This window comes from Epinephelus lanceolatus, chromosome 13 (genome assembly GCF_041903045.1).
Source record: "Epinephelus lanceolatus isolate andai-2023 chromosome 13, ASM4190304v1, whole genome shotgun sequence".
NCBI lineage: Eukaryota > Metazoa > Chordata > Actinopteri > Perciformes > Serranidae > Epinephelus > Epinephelus lanceolatus.
The window spans coordinates 40,690,035-40,709,365 of NC_135746.1; the positions used below are offsets into that span (position 1 = coordinate 40,690,035).

The window sequence follows — 19,331 nt, forward strand, 5'->3', positions numbered from 1 at the left end:
TCCTCCTTTTAGCAAAATCCTAAATGACTGAGTTGTGTTTTTTCCACCTGGACCTTTATGCTCTGCCATTTCTCCTCTAATCATCAGGCTGTAATGATACCACAACTATCACACATTCACATATGGAGTTTTTTGTGGAGCCCCTAGCGTCACATAGGTTTACATTACCAAAGGTTTATGACAAAATCTCTTGCCGAAAACCAACTCCCGTGTGCGCACGGCGAGAGAGGAGAGGGAGAGACGCTGTGCTGCTGCCAGAGGAGACGCTGAATGAGTTCACTCTGAGTGGTAAGTCGCTAAAAGAGTCTGAGAAGTCCAGGGCTGTCCATAAAACATTAACTCACTCACTCACAAGTTCTCCAGCAACACATGTTGCACGTGCTACGCTAAATCACGGACGTGAACCAGCTCCTCTTGCTCCGCTGTCTCTGTGCTCGCAGCCATTTTCACACTGAGGCAGGTGCGATGACGTCATCGACGATAGGACGGTAGAGCGCAAATCTCTACCGTGGGCCAAATTTATATCATTTCTACCGTCTACCGCATATACCGTGCAGCCCTAGTTGCACAATTTTTATAATGACTACAATCTCTCAGTCTGACAATTACATTCTGATCACAGCTACAACAGCTGGTGTCTGACATTTTAAATATGTTACAATACTCACTGCATTTCTATTCCCCCTATGTGGAAGTTTTAAAAGTCACGTATCTGAGTTTGCATCAGCACGTACTGGGAATATCTCTATCTTGATGCATGAAGACAGAGCAGGGACTCTGCTATCTGCGATGCCATCAAGAGATAAACCCTAACCTGGAGGCTGATGACGTGAAAAAATGTTTCAGATGCTGCAGACCTAAACTGATTACTGTAGTGCTGTAATAATGCACTTGTAACCTGTAAAAACAATTACTTTGTACTGTGACAATAGCCACTCAAAGTCATTGTGACTGAAGCCCCTTCAAAATGACTTTGATGTCACGTCTCTTATTTGTAAAACTGACAGACAATGAATATTATCTATATTTTTAAAGAACTTCAATAGTTTTCAAGAGTTTTACTTTAACTATTTACTTAACCCTTCCAAGAAATGTGTGCACACACACAGATTTTCATTTCAACCAAGCCATGACCTCAGAAAAACTATTTCACCAAAAAATGGATGTGCTTGCATTTGAATGCCAAGCAATACATCAAACTAGCCTGTTTTTCCCATCCGACACTGAGCGAAAGACATGCGGCGTATGTGACCAATGCGCTCTGTGACACCTCAACATGAGTGAGCGGTGAAACATGAGCATGACAGCCCCATCGGGTCAGGGGTGGCTGGAAGGACGGGGTTGAGAAAGGGGGAGGAGAGGAAGAATACTCTGGAGAAGAAACTCTGGAGCCTGAGGAGCTCAGAATAGCAGAGCAGTGAGGGGAACCCAGATGAAGTCATTAGTCTGGCTCCCACAGCTGTCAAGAGCCTGTCAGGACTTAAAGAGGCTGGATGGAAACACCAAGGCTTAATAAGAGATCAAGTGTGGAAAAGAATGGGAAGTAAATAGAGAATAGAGTTTAATGCTATATTGTAGTTTAAGTGTAAACCCAAGTGTGCTTTCTGCTGTTCCTGTCTGAAGGAATTTAGCCTAGGCTCCGTGTGTGTGCACATGAGAGTGTGTGTGTGTACCAATGCAGAGCGCTGACAGGCAGGTGAGACATCTAGGGCAGACTGTGCGGACACAAGCAGGGTCTTGTGTCTCACTTCAAAATAAAAGCTGACAGCTGGACCAAGCTGCACCATGAGCCAGTGGAACTAAGTCACAAAAATGCTTCTGCCGTTCCATGAAAATGTAGCTGCTGTTCTTAATCAAAGAGACGCCAGAATAACTGAATTAAAGCACATTAGCAATGCAGCAGTGCAGCCTGGTAGGAATTAACTGGAAGAGAGGAGTAAAAGGTAATGCTCACAACCAAGTAAGGGATAAAGGAGCAGTGTATTAAGTAGTAGGAACCCTCCTAATTACTCATCTTTACCTCATCCTCTCGTCTGTCTAAAATAGGGATGCAAGGATTTTGAAATTCTGGGCTGATACCGATACTCATGTTTAAAATAACAGTCTGGCCAATACTGATGATTAAAATAACACTTTGGTCGATACTGATGTTTAAAATAACATATTGGCCAATGGCAGATATGTTTAAAAATAACAATTTGGCCGATAGCTGACATCGATGGGCTGATGGCCGATACTAATGTCGGGCCCATAGCCCATACCAGTGTTTAAAATACAATTTGGCCTATAGCCAATACTGATGTTTAAAATAACAATTTGGCCGATAGAAAATCCAAATGTTAAAATTACTGTGTGTGTGTGTGTGTGTGTGTGTGTGTGTGGGTGCGTGCACACGCGCACACGCACATCTGCGTGAAACTCCGCCGTGCGCGATACAGAGAGCAGAGGAGAATTGTAAACGGCGATGCGCTGCTGCTAGTTGCATATAGGAGAAACACTGCTCTTTGATTTGAGTTCTTCTGGGTCATCGTGTTCTTCTTCAGCAACGTGTACAGTTGCTTCGCTTTCAGGACTCTCTCCGGCAGCCATTCTCGCCTCTAAACTTTTCTCTATGCTCTCACTCTCGCTGGCTCTAGCACGTCTGTGGTGTGCAGCGGTGAAATGGGTCCCCACTGAAACGCTTTCTCGCCGCGCACGTTCCGGACGTTGTTTGGGCTATTCACCGGTATTGCAGTATATGAAAAATTTATATCATAACGAAAATAAATACCGGTTTTCGGAACAAACTGGTATACCGCACAGCCCTAGCCGTGTTTAAAAATGTATATAAATAACAATTTGGCCGATAGCCGTAACCCATGTTTAAAATAACAATTTGGCCAATAGCCAATACAAAGGTTTAAAATAACAATTTGGCCTATAGCCAATACAGATGTTTACAATAACAATTTGGCCGATAGCCGATACGTATGTTTATTACTCATCTGTTTATGTGTCTACATGTTACTGTATGTTATAGTATGTGTGCAAGGCAAGCTGTTCAAAGAGATTGTCCCTGGTGAGATTAATAAAGTTGTCTAAATCTAAATATGAAAAACAAATTGGCCGATAGCCAATACTGATGTTAAAAATAACAATTTGGCTGATAGCCGATACTGATGTTAAATATAATAATTTTGGCAGGTAGTCGATATCGATATTTAAAATGACAATTGGACCAATAGCTGATACCGATGTTTAAAATAACAATTTGGCAGATAGTTGATACCTTTGTTTTTATATTGTTATTTTGTTTTTGATGTTATTCATTCTCCATTTTGTGCCAGGGAAGTTAAGAAATCTGCACTATAAAAATTAATTGAATTATTTTAAAGTAATTAGGTCCTTCATTACACTACCTTTGAATGAGCATGAATTCAAACAAATTTATGTAACAACCTTTAATATAAGCTTTTACATAAAAAAAAACATTTAAGAAAGAAAAATAACTGCTTGAAAAGTCTTTTTACTATACTATGTCATTATTTCCTCTCTAAAAAATCATGAACAGATTTCTCCTTCAAACAGTTACATTTATTCAAATTTCTTGCCAAAATCAACATTTTACAATTGATCACATCATGAATACATTATAGTTTACTTCTGCACAATGCTATTTTTTACTGAATAGAGCTTGAACGCAAACATGTCCCAAACAAAGGACCACAGGCTGGATTCGAATCCGGGCCGCTGCAGCAACAGCCTTGTACATGGGGTGCCTGCTCTACCAACTAAGCCACCGACGCCGCCAGACATGTTTTCTACTGCCCCTGCAATGACGGGACAGTGTTAGCTTTGAGCTCTGCTTTTTAGCCTACCCAAAACTGATGTGACATAACAGAAAAACATCGGCCACTGCCACTGATGAATGTCATTATTTTTGCTGTCAACAAGGAGAATATGAGCAGATGCAATCCATGCAACCTCCTTTCTCATTTCTTTACCTCATCCTCTGATTAGTCTAAAATGTATTACATCTTCATTGCTGTGCTTTAATCATGCAGAAATGAACTTTCAGAAAAACTTTTAGGAAAAGGAAAAGGAAAGCCAATGACATTTTTCATCAACATTTTGAATCTGCTAAAGCAAGAAGTAAAGATGTCAAAATTGAACCATAGAATTTACGAGTATAAACGGTCTTTGGCTGACTAAAAGCTCACTTTTTCTGACTGGCCCTGAACTTTAAATCAAGAGGATGCTTGAAATCAGGTGACCCTGAATCCTAAATAATCACTGCCACTTCATCTGACAGGTCAAACTGTCTAGACCTCCAGATTTGATGAAGTGACATATCCCTCTTATATTAACAAAGAACCTGCAGCTTTGAGGGATTATTTGTGTCAGTAAGGATAGCTACACCCCACAGGTCCTCACGAAGAAGAATTATTTAGTGCATTTAACCTTTAAATAACCAAAAGAGTCGACCAAAAACCAACAACTGTACTAATTCCCAGGGCAAGCGGTTTGGAATAGCGCAGGTGATGACAAAGCGCTTCTTCTGCCTTCTTTCATGTTAGGTTTATGATTATGGAGTGTGAGAGACGAAGAGACCTTGGGCGACAGGCGGCTACGCAGCACAAGGCAAGGCATCCTGCATCCCTTTAATTAAAGCTAATAGGCAGTAATTACCAGGCATCAGTCAAGAGATGCTTAATAATCACATTACCCCTAATAATAATAATAATAATAATAATAATGATAACATCAACAACAACAGGCAGAGCTGTCCCTGCTGGGTACTCACGTGTTAGACATGGCTTTAGGACACATACTCTTTGACGTGTTTGTGGTTGTCAGGAGAGATTTTGGACAGATCTGACCCGCTCTGGGTGCTTTTTCACAGCTGGGCTGTTAAATATACCAATTTGACGGTGCTGGCTTAAGGCTACAGCAGCAAGGCTCATGGTAAATTAGGTGAATGCAGCAAGTCGACCTGACATTTTATCATTCCATCAGCCCAGGTGTCCAACATAATCATCAGATTGACAACTAAGTAAGAAAAGTTAGAATCAAGGAAATTCATTCCTTCTATTAAGTAACTTCAAAATAGCACAAGATGCTCCAATGTGTTTATACATATTAAAAGGTGTATGATCTGCTTTAGACTGTCACCGCAGTTAATGGAGACAGTCTTTCCAGGAAGAGTAAAGCAACTGACTTCTTCACCTAAAATTTACATCAGTGACATTGTGTCTGTACACAAAACAATAAAAAAAAAACACAAGACAACAGATAATCTATTTATGGCGGTAAACTCACTACAATATAGTTTGGATACTTTTTAATGGCTGACATAAATCATTTAATAGCAAAACCTACACATCATGATAACTGGCTTATTGTAACAGGCAGGTGAGATATTAATATTCTAATAAGGACAAAAAGTTGTATGAGGCAGACTTAGATTTTACTAGAGGCTGATTGCCTTGGGACAATACATATCATCCACTACTTTACCATTCCAATCTGAAACATTATTGCACCCTTTCAGTGTAACTATATCCATTAAGGGCTGAAGGAAAAACATATTAAGCAATTTTGACATCCGGCTTCTCTGCTTCCAACCAGAGCACTTGGACAGACACACTGACGATCATCGACGGAGACGCATGGACCCAAACCGCACACAACTCCAAAACCTTTATGTTCTCACTACTTCTGAACACATTAACGCACACTGCCACTCGAACTCACCGAGCTCTTTGTCTAAGGGAGTCACCGAAGTCCGAAGAAAATGTACCAACAGAGCAACAGACAACCCCCGTGTGAAGAGCAGCCAGTGTTCGTAGTAACCTACCGTGTTTTGTGTCTCCCGGTGCTTTGCGCTCGTTATCGCCGGTGGGATCTGCAGCACGCGGCGCTTCGTCACCACCAAGACGAATAAAACAATCCTTCGCTTTCAGTCAAAATATCCGCAAGCGCTGTTAAACAAACTCTACACCCCGAGAAGGAAACAACAAGTCTTGGGGAGAGCGCGCTGTTTCTCTTGGGAGTGTGTCCTGCCAGAATTACAAACTGCCACACGCGCACACACACACACACACACACACACACACACACACACACACACACACACACACACACACACGGCTCCCTGCTCTCTCCGGAGGGACGGAGGCAGGAGGCGGTGGGCTGGGACTGCACCGTAGAGCACCGATAGGACAGTCTCACCGTCTGCGTTAACCCGCTCACTGCCGCACCGCCGGCACGCGCACTCATGCGCGTTATCACAACATTTTGGAAAACTTAGCAAATGGTGCCCGAGGCAACAGGCAGCACGAAACAAAGCTATAGCTAGACACTGGACTCTTAACAATTCAATGAACAATATAGTAGGGGAGAGTGGGGGCGGTTGGGACATTTTTGAATTAACCATCTACTTTGACAATAGTAAAAATAATATGAAAAATAATATGATTGCTGAACGGATAGGCCTACAAGACCAACATGTTCTCTTCCCAGCTCTTCAAATATTGCAGTTCGGTCTGTGGACTTTCTACATATGATGGGCTAGGTATCCTCCCATTCTGGGATGCATGTCCACCTGTTATATGCATTGTGTCTTTGAAATACAGTTCATAGGAAATGTAGCATACAGTTTCTTCATGTTAGATGCAAACAGTGTTTTTCAAAATAAAAATAAAACATGGGCAAAACACTGATTTTCTTGTGCAACAAAAGCAAGTGGTTTGGTTTGGGCAATAAAAGCCAGAACGGACCCACCCTCCCACCCTATGGGGACTTTCAAACTGACCCACTGGCACTATCATACTGCTGCAAAAGGTGTCAGTGTTTGATACCGAAATCAGGTGCACAAATACGCACACAAACACATAACCATATTCATCTGCTGCAGAGCTGTGTATACAGCTCTGGTCCACTGGCAATGAGAAAGCAGTCTATAGCCAATTTTGGGGGGTATCCCCGTGTTTAAAAGAACCATTTACACACGCTAATTCTGGTGAAAAGGGGTATCACTTGCTAAAAAGGCACTGTCCTGACTGTCCACCTGTCCCAACCCACCCCGCTCTGCATTCGACTGCAAAGAATAGCTAAAACATAAAGGTCAATACAACAACTTTTCTTCTTTATTTATTTTGAATAAGTCTGACCCTTTAATCAATGCTCTCTTGGTTCAACATCATTGCCTAGATGAAACAAAGTGACGAAGTTAGCTAGTCTCAAGATAACATCATTTTACCAGCCAGTTATCACACACTAAAGAGAGTTTAGGTGGCCTACAGCATTAATCATATGACATTTATTTTATAAATGAAACAACCAAAGTTGGCTTCAACAACCCTGATCACAGAGATAGTAAACAGCCTTTAATTATCTGAAATTCTACCACATAATTCCTTAATAAGGCCACACCCGTTCTTGACACATCAGTATCCTTAAATTACAGATTACTGTTCGGGCGTCTTGGCTGCTCTTCTAGGTTTACTTTAATAACTGCTTTAAAAGTCTCTCTTTACTCTCTACCTCCCCACCCAAGGAAACAACAGCCCTGAGGTTTCATTCAGACCTCAGGGGGGGTGCAACTGTACAAATCAACACATCCTTAACTTATTATTTTTATTTTAGAATATACAGCTAACTCCCTTTTCCAGGTTAAGGACACAGCTCATGTCAAATGGCAGTTTTTAAGAAAATCAGTTCAACCTACTAACAAAACCTAGGCATATAACTAAAAGCATTACTTAATGCAATTAATGCAGGGCATGTGAATCGTGATAAATGTGATCAGATAAGTTTGTATTCATTTCATGTTCTATTGCCCACTGTATCATAAACTGTAGTTTAGAGTCAAGTGACTTCTGTTTTGTCTTTGATTACACAGGATTGTGAAAGGGATCATTTATGTAACAGAGTCTACATGACACATACAGTGTCTGCAAAGCCAGGGAACAATGCCTGTTTTTATATAGGACTGTGTGTCAAACACAAATTGTAAGCTCATGCTGGGCACAATGCAGAAATCATATTTAACTTAATCAGAGTATGCCATCTCAATCTTTTAGTTTCAGCTGTGGTCCCTGATTTGCGAAAACAAAGACCTCATCTTTACAGACTGAGAACTCTCCTGGAGATGCATGTCCTCACAAACAACTGATTCTTCTCAGCAGGGGAGGAGGTTTATCACAGGGAATGCTGGGAAAGCTGAGGGTCGTACCTGGCTTTAATTTCAGCTGTCCACCAGGATTAGGACACAGTTCATATAGCAAGCTGTAATCATCTGCAGTAGTGAGGCGCTCTCTCACAGCTGGCCCCGGGGCCAGGCAAAGCCTCAGCCATTTAGTTCTTTGTAGTTGTCTCTAATAATAATAACCTGGTACTAATAAGTTGTATGGAGTTCATCGTATTATATTGTGCTTTGCTTTTGTCTGACAAGAAATTAAAGGGACGGTTCACCCCAAAATCAAAAATAAATATTTTTCCTTCTACCTGTAGTGCTGTTTATGAGTATAGATTGTTTTGGAGTGAGCTACTGAGTGTTAAAGATATCGGCCATAGAGATGTCTGCCTTCCCTCCAATATAATGGAACTAGATGGTCTTGGCTTGTGGTGTTTAAAGCGCCAAAAAATACATCTGGAAAACTCAACAGCAATGTGTCTTTCCAGAAATCATGACACGGATACTCAAGATAATCCACAGACCTTGTTGTGAGCAGTTTCATGTAGGAACTATTTTCTGTCTACTGAAGTACACCCACCAACCCTATCATCGCGCCAGACAAGCCCCCTGGAATAGCACCAAGCCAATCTTATTGATACCCCTTTTCCACCAAATTAACTCTGGTTCTTGAACTGGTTCCGCTCATGATATCTGGAACCTAGGTGCTATCTAGTGAACCAGCCAGAGTTTCCACTAGTTTTGAGTGGAAACATTGTGATCAAGGATTTGTCATCAGTGGAAGCGTTGCACAGTGCACAAGTAATCAATAGTAGCAAAATCTTGGATCACACTAATAAACTGTGAACTTCTGCAGTTATATTGCAATTACAGTTGTTTGTTTTTACCCCAAAAAAAATAAGCATGGACCAACTATTAAAATGAGACCACCGTGCGCTCTTTGACAATTTCTTGCTTGACTTGACATTGCTGACTTCTCCATTCACTCTTTCCAACCTGTAGAATTAGACATGCTCACTGATGACATCATGGTTCGCACTTCAGGTCAAGGAAAAACTGCTCCTTTTCGGTTCCAGCTTAAAACCAACTTTTCGGGCTCTGGAACATTGTAGTTTTGTACGAAATGCTCTCAGTGGTTCAAATTTAGGTGCAGGAACTGGAACAGAGCCGGATCCATATTGGTAGAAAAAGGGTAATAGTGGCCAAAAGTGGAATTACACCATCTGGGTCCCTCACATGATGCCATGGGGCACATAAGACTTTTTCCCACAGACTTACATTGTGGGAGAAATGTCTATAAATCAGTTGATACATTTTTTGAGCATCACAATCCCTGCGAAAACACTAGTTTCACTATTAGGATTTGATCCATTCGGTCCAGTAACATTTCGAAAATCTAGAAGCCATACAATTAAATAATTTTGCCCCAAGTCAATCTAGCTTGATTTGGGGGTGAACATTAAATTCAGTTCTCAATATGTCAGTTACAATGTAATCTATGGTGTTTCCACAGTATTCATGCAAAACTGATTGGCATTTATTGCAGTTGGTGTTATTGTAATTCTGGATTTATATTACTACCATTATCCAAGAATCTACAACACACCAAAGTAGCCTGCCTTCAGACCGCAGCCTCTGAGAAACATCTTAGTATGATTATTTTCAGAACCCAAACATACTTCAGAACATGCTGCTGAAGCTCAGGGCCCTGTGGGTGCTGCCTGTGAATTATTACACAGTCCATCACCGGCCCACTGATGGTGGTCATGTGGCCGGTCAGCTCAGGACAATGATGCCTTCCTCTGAAACAACACAAAGGAATTTTGACACTACTGTCCAGCGTCCTACCTCCACCAAGATGAACACTAAGCTGATATGTGTTGGTAAAAAACATTATAGAAGCCGAGTTTGGGTTCAGCTAGCCAGAGCCAAGGCCTGCCCGCATGGAGCTAAAGAAGGAACCACATCAAAGCCTGCACTGTACCAGGAAGGACGGAGGCCCTGGTGAAAGCCCAGCGCCCCCTGGGATGATTGCACACAACTCATCAAAGTGACAGGTTTAGCAGACAACAAAAAAACGAGGGAGGAACAGTTAAAGAGGGAGGGAGAGAAGGATAGAGGACGACGAGATGTTTTGAAACCATTTAAGGTTTTGGCATGACATGTCAAAAATAATCTTTAATGTGTCTTTAAACTTGCTTTGGAATCATTTTTCCAAAGCTAATTCCAAATTTGGGGGTTAGAATAACTTTCATTCCCTTTCATTGTGGATTTGTTAACTGAAGCAAATGTGGCACACAAGGCAGACATGCAACCCAAACAGCAAATTGTTGTTTTCTCTTTATGCCCAAGATCAAGAGAGAGGCATAAAACCTCAAACAGCTGCAGAAAAGGAGAAAACAGGGAAGGAAAAAAAATCTCTCCACAAAAGGCGTCCTTCGTCCCGAAGTTCAAACATGATCCAACTGTGTGATTTGAAAGCACATTAACAATGATCTAACAGCAGACCGGTCAGATGCTGGATTGTAACATGCTCCGACGTACATGCGCAGGAAGGCAGCAGGTAATCCTAGATGCCCTCAGAGCATTGTAGCTACCCCTGCATATGATAATGTCTGGTAAACCAGACAGAGAAGGCAGGCAATAAAAGAAAAAGTGAAGAAGTTATAGGGGGCATTAAAAAGGTGGAATTAAGTGAGTGTCTGTGGATAACTGAATGAACAAAGACAAAGAGAAAAAGGTGTGACTGTAATTGACTGCGTGAATGAAAGAGTGAGGAAGAAAGCACAACAGGCGCTCTCAGGCAGCGCTGCTCACATTGCTCCCTGGCTTCTGTACGTCTGAGATGCGGAAACCAGGGAAACTTTATCCCTTCGACACCTTGGCGGTGAGGACGGACATCTCCCACCCGATTAGCACTGAGCCCCCTGACGTCTTCCCACAAGGGGGGGTGCAGAATGGCTGAAACCCCAATGAGAACCAAGATACCCTTGTTCAAATTTAGGAATAGGAGGCCCTGTAGGTTCAACTTCTTTTCTGCCATTTTGCTGTATACTGTAAATCCCATGAAAAAACACATAAAGTGTATGAGGAAAGCTTGAGTTAGCACTTACGAGGAACCATATGTCTCACACATGTTTTAGTTTGTTGTTGTTTTCTTTGTAATGCTTCCAAGTAAAGCAGCCACTGAGGGCCTATTTGTAGCTGTGTCTGTATGTGTACATACTGTATGATGTGAGATGCTTTAGATAAAGATGTTACACAGAGTGAGACTTCTCATTGATAACTGTCTTTAAGTTATGACTTCAACATTAGGAGGGCCTGTGGTTGGTTTGGGGTCTATCGTCACAATACATGGTTGAGTTTCGGCAACCATCACTATCACTATGTTAATTCATGTCCTGATACTTGTCAAGGAAAATGCTGCATTTCCTTGAAACAAAGAGTCAACCCAGTCACCTGAAAAAAACAGTGACATTGTATATTTTTGCATACCACAAATATGTCACACGTGCGTGTTTCATATGTATCATTTCAGTGTTTCTAAAGTCATGTATGTATGAGCTGACTTTGCGGCTGTACACGTGCCACGTTTTTTTGTGCCCCCAGATTAATTGGTTTTAATGTACAGTACAGGCCAAAAGTTTGGACACACTTTCTCATTCAATGCATTTTCTTTATTTTCATGACTATTTACATTGTAGATTCTCACTGAAGGCTTCAAAACTATGAATGAACACATGTGGAGTTATGTACTTAACAAAAAAAGGTGAAATAACTGAAAACATGTTTTATATTCTAGTTTCTTCAAAATAGCCACCCTTTGCTCTGATTACTGCTTTCTTGGCATTCTCTCGATGAGCTTCAAGAGGTAGTCACCTGAAATGGTTTCCACTTCACAGGTGTGCCTTATCAGGGTTAATTAGTGGAATTTCTTGTTTTATCAATGGGGTTGGGACCATCAGTTGTGTTGTGCAGAAGTCAGGTTAATACACAGCCGACAGCCCTATTGGACAACTGTTAAAATTCATATTATGGCAAGAACCAATCAGCTAACTAAAGAAAAACGAGTGACCATCATTACTTTAAGAAATGAAGGTCAGTCAGTCCGGAAAATTGCAAAAACTTTAAATGTGTCCCCAAGTGGAGTCGCAAAAACCATCAAGCGCTACAACCAAACTGGCACACATGAGGACCGACCCAGGAAAGGAAGACCAAGAGTCACCTCTGCTTCTGAGAATAAGTTCATCCGAGTCACCAGCCTCAGAAATGGCAAGTTAACAGCAGCTCAGATCAGAGACCAGATGAATGCCACACAGAGTTCTAGCAGCAGACCCATCTCTAGAACAACTGTTAAGAGGAGACTGCGCCAATCAGGCCTTCATGGTCAAATAGCTGCTAGGAAACCACTGCTAAGGAGAGGCAACAAGCAGAAGAGATTTGTTTGGGCCAAGAAACACAAGGAATGGACATTAGACCAGTGGAAATCTGTGCTTTGGTCTGATGAGTCCAAATTTGAGATCTTTGGTTCCAACCGCCGTGTCTTTGTGAGACGCAGAAAAGGTGAACGGATGGATTCCACATGCCTGGTTCCCACTGTGAAGCATGGAGGAGGAGGTGTGATGGTGTGGGGGTGTTTTGCGGGTGACACTGTTGGGGATTTATTCAAAATTGAAGGCACACTGAACCAGCATGGCTACCACAGCATCCTGCAGCGACATGCCATCCCATCCGCTTTGCGTTTAGTTGGACGATCATTTATTTTTCAACAGGACAATGACCCCAAACACACCTCCAGGCTGTGTAAGGGCTATTTGACCAAGAAGGAGAGTGATGGAGTGCTGCGGCAGATGACCTGGCCTCCACAGTCACCGGACCTGAACCCAATCGAGATGGTTTGGGGTGAGCTGGACCGCAGAGTGAAGGCAAAGGGGCCAACAAGTGCTAAACACCTCTGGGAACTCCTTCAAGACTGTTGGAAAACCATTTCAGGTGACTACCTCTTGAAGCTCATGGAGAGAATGCCAAGAGTGTGCAAAGCAGTAATCAGAGCAAAGGGTGGCTATTTTGAAGAAACTAGAATATAAAACATGTTTTCAGTTATTTCACCTTTTTTTGTTAAGTACATAACTTCACATGTGTTCATTCATAGTTTTGATGCCTTCAGTGAGAATCTACAATGTAAATAGTCATGAAAATAAAGAAAACGCATTGAATGAGAAGGTGTGTCCAAACTTTTGGCCTGTACTGTAAATGCACGGCAGGCATGCTCAAATGCCAGAGCGTCACTTGTGTTCCCAAGCACCTATTTTTCAGGGCGCAATGGCTGCGCCCTGAGATAAACAGAGTTCAACTTCTGGAAGACAGCAGCGCGCACTACATGTCATGAGATGATGACCAACCAATCACAGCCAGCAGGCTTTCCCTTCTTCTGTAAATATTACTCTGTGATAAATATGGAGAAGAAGTTATGCATTTTAGTTCAGGGCTGCCAGAGCATTACATCTGTCCAATGGACAACAGGCCTACACACAAACAGCGCCTGGAAGACGATCAGCTCTGCCCTCAGGATTTCAGGTAAATAGGCTATGAGATGCTTGTTAAGGAGATAAGTGGCAACCTCAGATGCAATCTGCCACAGGGCTCTTGAAAGGTGGCAAAGGAAAGGCAAAGGAATAGCACCCAGCACCTGACCTCGCATTTTCCTGGTGGTTGAAGATGCTGCTTGTGTATGGCTCCTTAGTCATCAGGAGGTGGAGGGGATAGTGGATGGTGTGTCACCAAGGCTATAACCTGCCAAGGTGCAGACCACTGTTTGACACCAACAAAACACAAAACCACAATCTGTTGCTGTGTTTCCAGCAATGTTTTAGCTATAACAAACTTGGGTGTTTTTTATCAACCCGTCATTGTTTTCCACTGGGGATAGTGCCAAAAAAGCAACTGTTTTTACCGCAACATCCTTGTGTTTCCTATCAAAAAAAGAAATGGTTTTTGTGCCTCGACCTTACCATGTTAACCACAATGTTGTTGAAAGTTTAGTTTTAACGTATCTGCTACATATTAACGTACAAATGTAACGTATCCTTGGTTTGCAGAAACATAAAATACCAAATTTTTTTTCTATTAGTTGTGATCTATAAAAACAGAACTGATGAGAAAAGCTTTGACCCATGCTTAAAACATTTTGGAGATGGGAAATTGGTGACAGAGATGGGAAATTGGTGACGCAGATGGTGAGGTGGAATCCTGATTGTAGAAACTGTGGAATATTTTTTGGCGCACACCATTTTTGGCTTTTGTCTGTACTTACATTCTAAGTATGGATTCTACGCATTGTTTTATAGACCCCTGGTCAGATGAGCATGTAATCTTTGCAACACTCAGTTCATTCCAATGGAAATATATGATATCAGTGGATCAGCTCACCTGGGTGAGGTCAATCTGTGCACAGTTTTTAGTGATGTGAATTTGCATTGTTGACCAAGAGAATGCCATCTTGACAACACTGTTCAGAGAGCAGAGCACAAGAAATGGAGGAGGCTACCATAGCTCTGTTACACCATTCACTTTTATGTAACCCTCCTGTTGAGTAGGACCGAAGTCAATGTACAAATACATCTTTTGAACGACTTGTTAGAAACTGGGCTAACAATGCATGGGGGGCTTTTTCTCCCTCTTCAATAACTATAGTTCAATGAAATCATGTACAGTCCTGATAAGAAAATTCCAGGGAGAGTAAACAGCCCAGTACAGACAAAAGAAAGAAGAAGGTAAGGAGCTGTTATGAATGACTAGCACTAACATATTCCTGGCAAAATTAGCCTTTTAGCAGTTAGCTCGCCAGCTATAGTAGTGTGCCAACTAGTCCTATGAGTAGTTACTATGTCACAAAGCTTTTGGAGCCACATATTTCATACAAGTGGATACATTTGACTGTGCCACTTTAAGATGCCTCCCCAAGCAAATCCAGTGATTGCACTGACTCCACTGTAATGAACTGATTTCAGTTCTAACTTTTGCTTCTAAAAAAGCTTCTTCTGCTGATAGGCTTTCATAATATAGCTGTCATTACAGTAAAGGTCTGTGATAAAAACAATGAAAAAAAAAAAAGAGTTACAGTACGACAAACAGTGGACCTACGCTCTGAATTATCCTTTGCAGATATGGAGGACAGGAGCAGAACAAATAAGTGGAGCAGCCATGCTGCGGTTGTTTCTTATCATTTCTTTTCATACACAACACAGAGATACAAGAAAATGACAGACACAAGGGTGAGGGGAAAAAAAGTGAAAGCAGTTGGCTGGAACTATAAGTGATTGGCCGAGCGGTTTAGTTGCACTTCTAGTCAACATTCTTCTCTGAGGTGTTGACTGGCAGCTCAAAGGTGTGAATGACATCACATGCACGTCTTTGATTCACAATGGTTGGCAGGTGCAAAACCCAAAGGCAAGGATACTTGCTGATTTGAGGATGATGAAATGATTTTAATGTGCTATGATTTGAAAATTAGAGAGAATAAACCAAAGTGGAGCCAAAATGCTGTCCCTTACGTCACTTTGCCAGTTAACACAGAACAGACAGAGCTGAAATAGTTGGATTAAAAATAAAACAACCAAAACATTTCTCCTACCTTTGGTGTGGAGCCCTTATTATCAGAATCATTCGATTGCACTGAGAGAAAACCCCCACTTATCCTCTCTTTCACCAAAATATTGTAATCACAGCTAACCCAAAATACAAACTGTTCTGCAAGTGACACGTTGACTGAAATGCTAAAACACTGACTGCGTAAGACATTCACATACACAATTCTTGTCTCTAGTAAAAAAGTGTGTAACTCTGTGCTCAAGTCTTCTTATTTTCAATTATCAAAGAGTCATAATATAAATCTGAGGGATCATTAAAGACAATTAAAAGGATGTGTTACAGGACTAGCAGCTCTGTTAAGCTGTACTGTGAGCTAAATGCTAATGCTAGCATGCTAACAGGCTCACAATAACAATGCCAACATGCTGATGTTTAGCAGGTATAATGCTTACCCATTAACAATAGCTGCTCTGTTTTAACAGTGTTTGGCTGTCAGAAGATGCGGTGACTTAAACCAACGGTGAGTAGCCGCTAGGCTAATTTATGCAGTGTAAACATGCTCAAGCTAATAAAGGGTGACTAGCAAAAACATTTTACATGTCTGTGAACCTTGACAGTTATTACTGAGCGGAATTTTATACTTTTGTTAAATGACCTTGCCATTAATCAATGCTTTATGGCTGTTGGGAGAAGTTTGCCTTCAGGGCTTTAAGCCACATAGCCCTGGAATTTTCTGAAAAAGATAATGGTTTGGGTTAAAATGAAAACATTTCTTCCAGAAAGGACTTTTTGGCAGAAAGCCCTGATGGTTAACGTGTTCCCTGTGCAGTGTAATGTGCGTTAGTGGAGACAGCATAAAGTAAACTTTACTGCAGTTAAGTGGTTACAATTACATTATTTATGTGTTGTTTTTATCTTCTATGGTCAAAGCCAAGAATAAAGGGGCTGGCAGCCTCTTATGTAATTAATTATGTTAAATGGGCAGATGATATCGTCTCATATAGATTTCAGGCTCCTGAATCACATCATATTGACATCACATCATCTGAGTCTTTGTAATATCGGCAAATATAGTATCATTGTCCAAATAATGAATATAATATCATATCATGATGAAACACCAGTTGTAGCTGAGGTTGATGGGGATATCATCACTTTGTCAAAAACCAAAGCACTGGACAAATTAAAATTTTGACCTGATGATGACACTAGATGAAAAGTTCAGGGATTACTGTGTTTTTACAATTTATCCTGAAGTTGACATGAATGTGAGGACCAAATTTCATGATAATCCATCCAATAATTGTTTGGAAATTTCACTTTAAGTCACAAAAGTGAACCTCGGAGCACTACAAAATAGCAGGGTTTCCCAAACATTCGTTGTGTGTCCCACCACGATATTAACACCTGCCATAATGTTTCAATTTTCTGTCTTTGGAGTTGGAACATTCTTGAGTTTCTGTCAGAATAAATTGTTCGGGTATTTATTGCTCCACACTCTCGGAGTACAGAGGGTACTGTGGGCACAGAAAGAGCAGCAGAACGTCAGGCTCATTATTGGTTATTTGCACTAGGGCAAAAAGTTTGCTTTCACTTGCCTCTGCAGCCGCTGCTCCTCTCATCCATCGATCTGATCTGATCAGCTCTGATCGTATCGGGTCAACTGATCAGCTATCCACACCACCACTCAAAACTCTACAAACTGCTACAGAGGAAGAAATGAACTCATGAAGAGTTCTGCCTGCACTGTGCTCAAAGACTCAAAAAAACCCTCTGAATTTAGAGAGGAGGCACAGACTGATACACAAGCAAACATAGGCAAGAACACACACACACACACACACACACACACACATTTCAGATAAAAATATCTATGGTTGTTAATGGTGACAGATGTGACTTGTGTAGTTTTTGTTACATATTTTTATACTTTTTTTTATACTTTTACTTCAACAGTTTAAATAAGATCCTATAGTGGTCCACTGGAACAGAAGGGCCTTTGCCTTTCTATTAGGCTGGCTTTGCTTTATATCACTGAACCAAACAACCCTGGCATAATGCTGCCCCTGTGTGTGATTTCAGATTTTATCATGCCCGTGTTCAAGTAGAAAAGAGCTGTGACGTGAAACACATCAGTGTTTGCAGCTAGTGTCATTTAACACAGATATCAATTTGGCTTTGTTTCTATCTTCACTGCCAGCTTAATAGCATTCCCAGTTCATACGTTTTAGATAGAACAGCCGGGCAGAAAAGTTGGAAAATGTTTTAGTTCTGCAAAGTGGATTACCACCTCTCACAGAGTGGTACTTGATTAGATTTAAAGATAGATGAAAACAGATTCCCTATAAATTTTTCCCTCAGCATTATTATTTGTTGTACCATGAGCCAAAGACCAAACAGTACCATCAGGTTTGTGAACTGCATGCAGGATCAGTACTGGCCAGCTGCAATTATCTGGCAGAGGAACAAGACAATGTTTAAAAATGAGAAACAGAGGCCTGTTGTTTCACTGCTGTTGCTTTATCACATTCAAATATGCACACTTTTGGCACAAAACGAGGCTCAGCCTTCTAATTAGGACAGTTTTTATTGAGGATTTCTCATGGTGTTAGGGGCTTTAGAACAGCCTTTGTCATTCTTCCACAAAGATCACCCCTGTCTTTCTTCTCCCTCCTCTCCACCTCTCCCTCTTCAATTTTTTCAAATGCCTGAGCAACTTCCTAATCTGGGAAAAGACACAGTTCTATCAAAAACTTTTCTTTTTGTTGTCTTTCAGAGGGAGAGGAGTGGAGAGGGGAGGGATGGACCAGGAGAGGAGAAAGTAAAGAAGGGAGAGTGGTGGTATGCAAACGCAGGGTTCTTATCAAGTAAAAGAGAGGAGGCAGCAAAAGAAGAGTCCAGCTAACAAGGAGTGTCTGTAAACCGCAGAGCAGAGAGGGAGAAAAGAGATCTTAATTTGTTTGAACAGTCCTGGTTTGATCTCAGGCACAATCAGGGTGACAGGGAAGTTATGCAGGAACAGAAAGAGGGATAGTCTGGAGGAGGGAAGGATAAGAGGCAGATGGACAGACATGCAGACAAGAGAGACAGACAACTCACACAAAGGGCTGTTTAGGAGGAATTTGGTGGACAGATGTTTGTGTGTGTAAATTAATAGAAGAGAGTTCCTCTTTGAGGGAGCCAGAGTTAGCGTTTGCTCATAAGGAGGGGAACAGCCTTTGAGGAACAGCACAAACATTCACAAAGCCAGAGGCATCCCCCCTGCCCCTACTCAACAAACAGTATGTGTGTGTGTGTGTGTGTGTGTGTGTGTGTGCCCAACCTCTGGGAAGGAAGCAGAGTATTTCTGTCTAATAGTGTCTTTCTTTATCGTAACGCATGTGTATTCACTGCAAAAAAACCCTCTTTTTGTCAGTATATGCAAAGTCATATTTTCCTCTTTGAGTGAAAAAGTGTTCCTAATAAGATGGAAACATGCTAATAGGGCTATCTGGAAACCAATATGACGACAGAAAGAAAAGCCATTATAAGAGCAAGAGCTCACAGAAGCTCATCAAATGAGCTA

At 41.4% G+C, this 19,331-nt stretch overlaps 1 protein-coding gene across 4 annotated transcripts in view; it reads right to left on the reverse strand.

Moving 5' to 3' along the window:
- disp1 (dispatched homolog 1 (Drosophila)) overlaps positions 1–19,331 on the reverse strand; it is a 154,272-nt gene that overhangs the window by 53,300 nt on the left and 81,641 nt on the right. The window contains exon 1 of one of the 4 annotated variants that reach the window (XM_033648468.2): positions 5,837–6,124. The exons of the other annotated variants lie outside the window; for them this stretch is intronic. The gene's annotated coding sequence lies outside the window, so the exon portion shown is untranslated. Of the gene's footprint in view, positions 1–5,836; positions 6,125–19,331 lie in introns of those variants that run through there. 4 annotated transcript variants of the gene reach the window in all.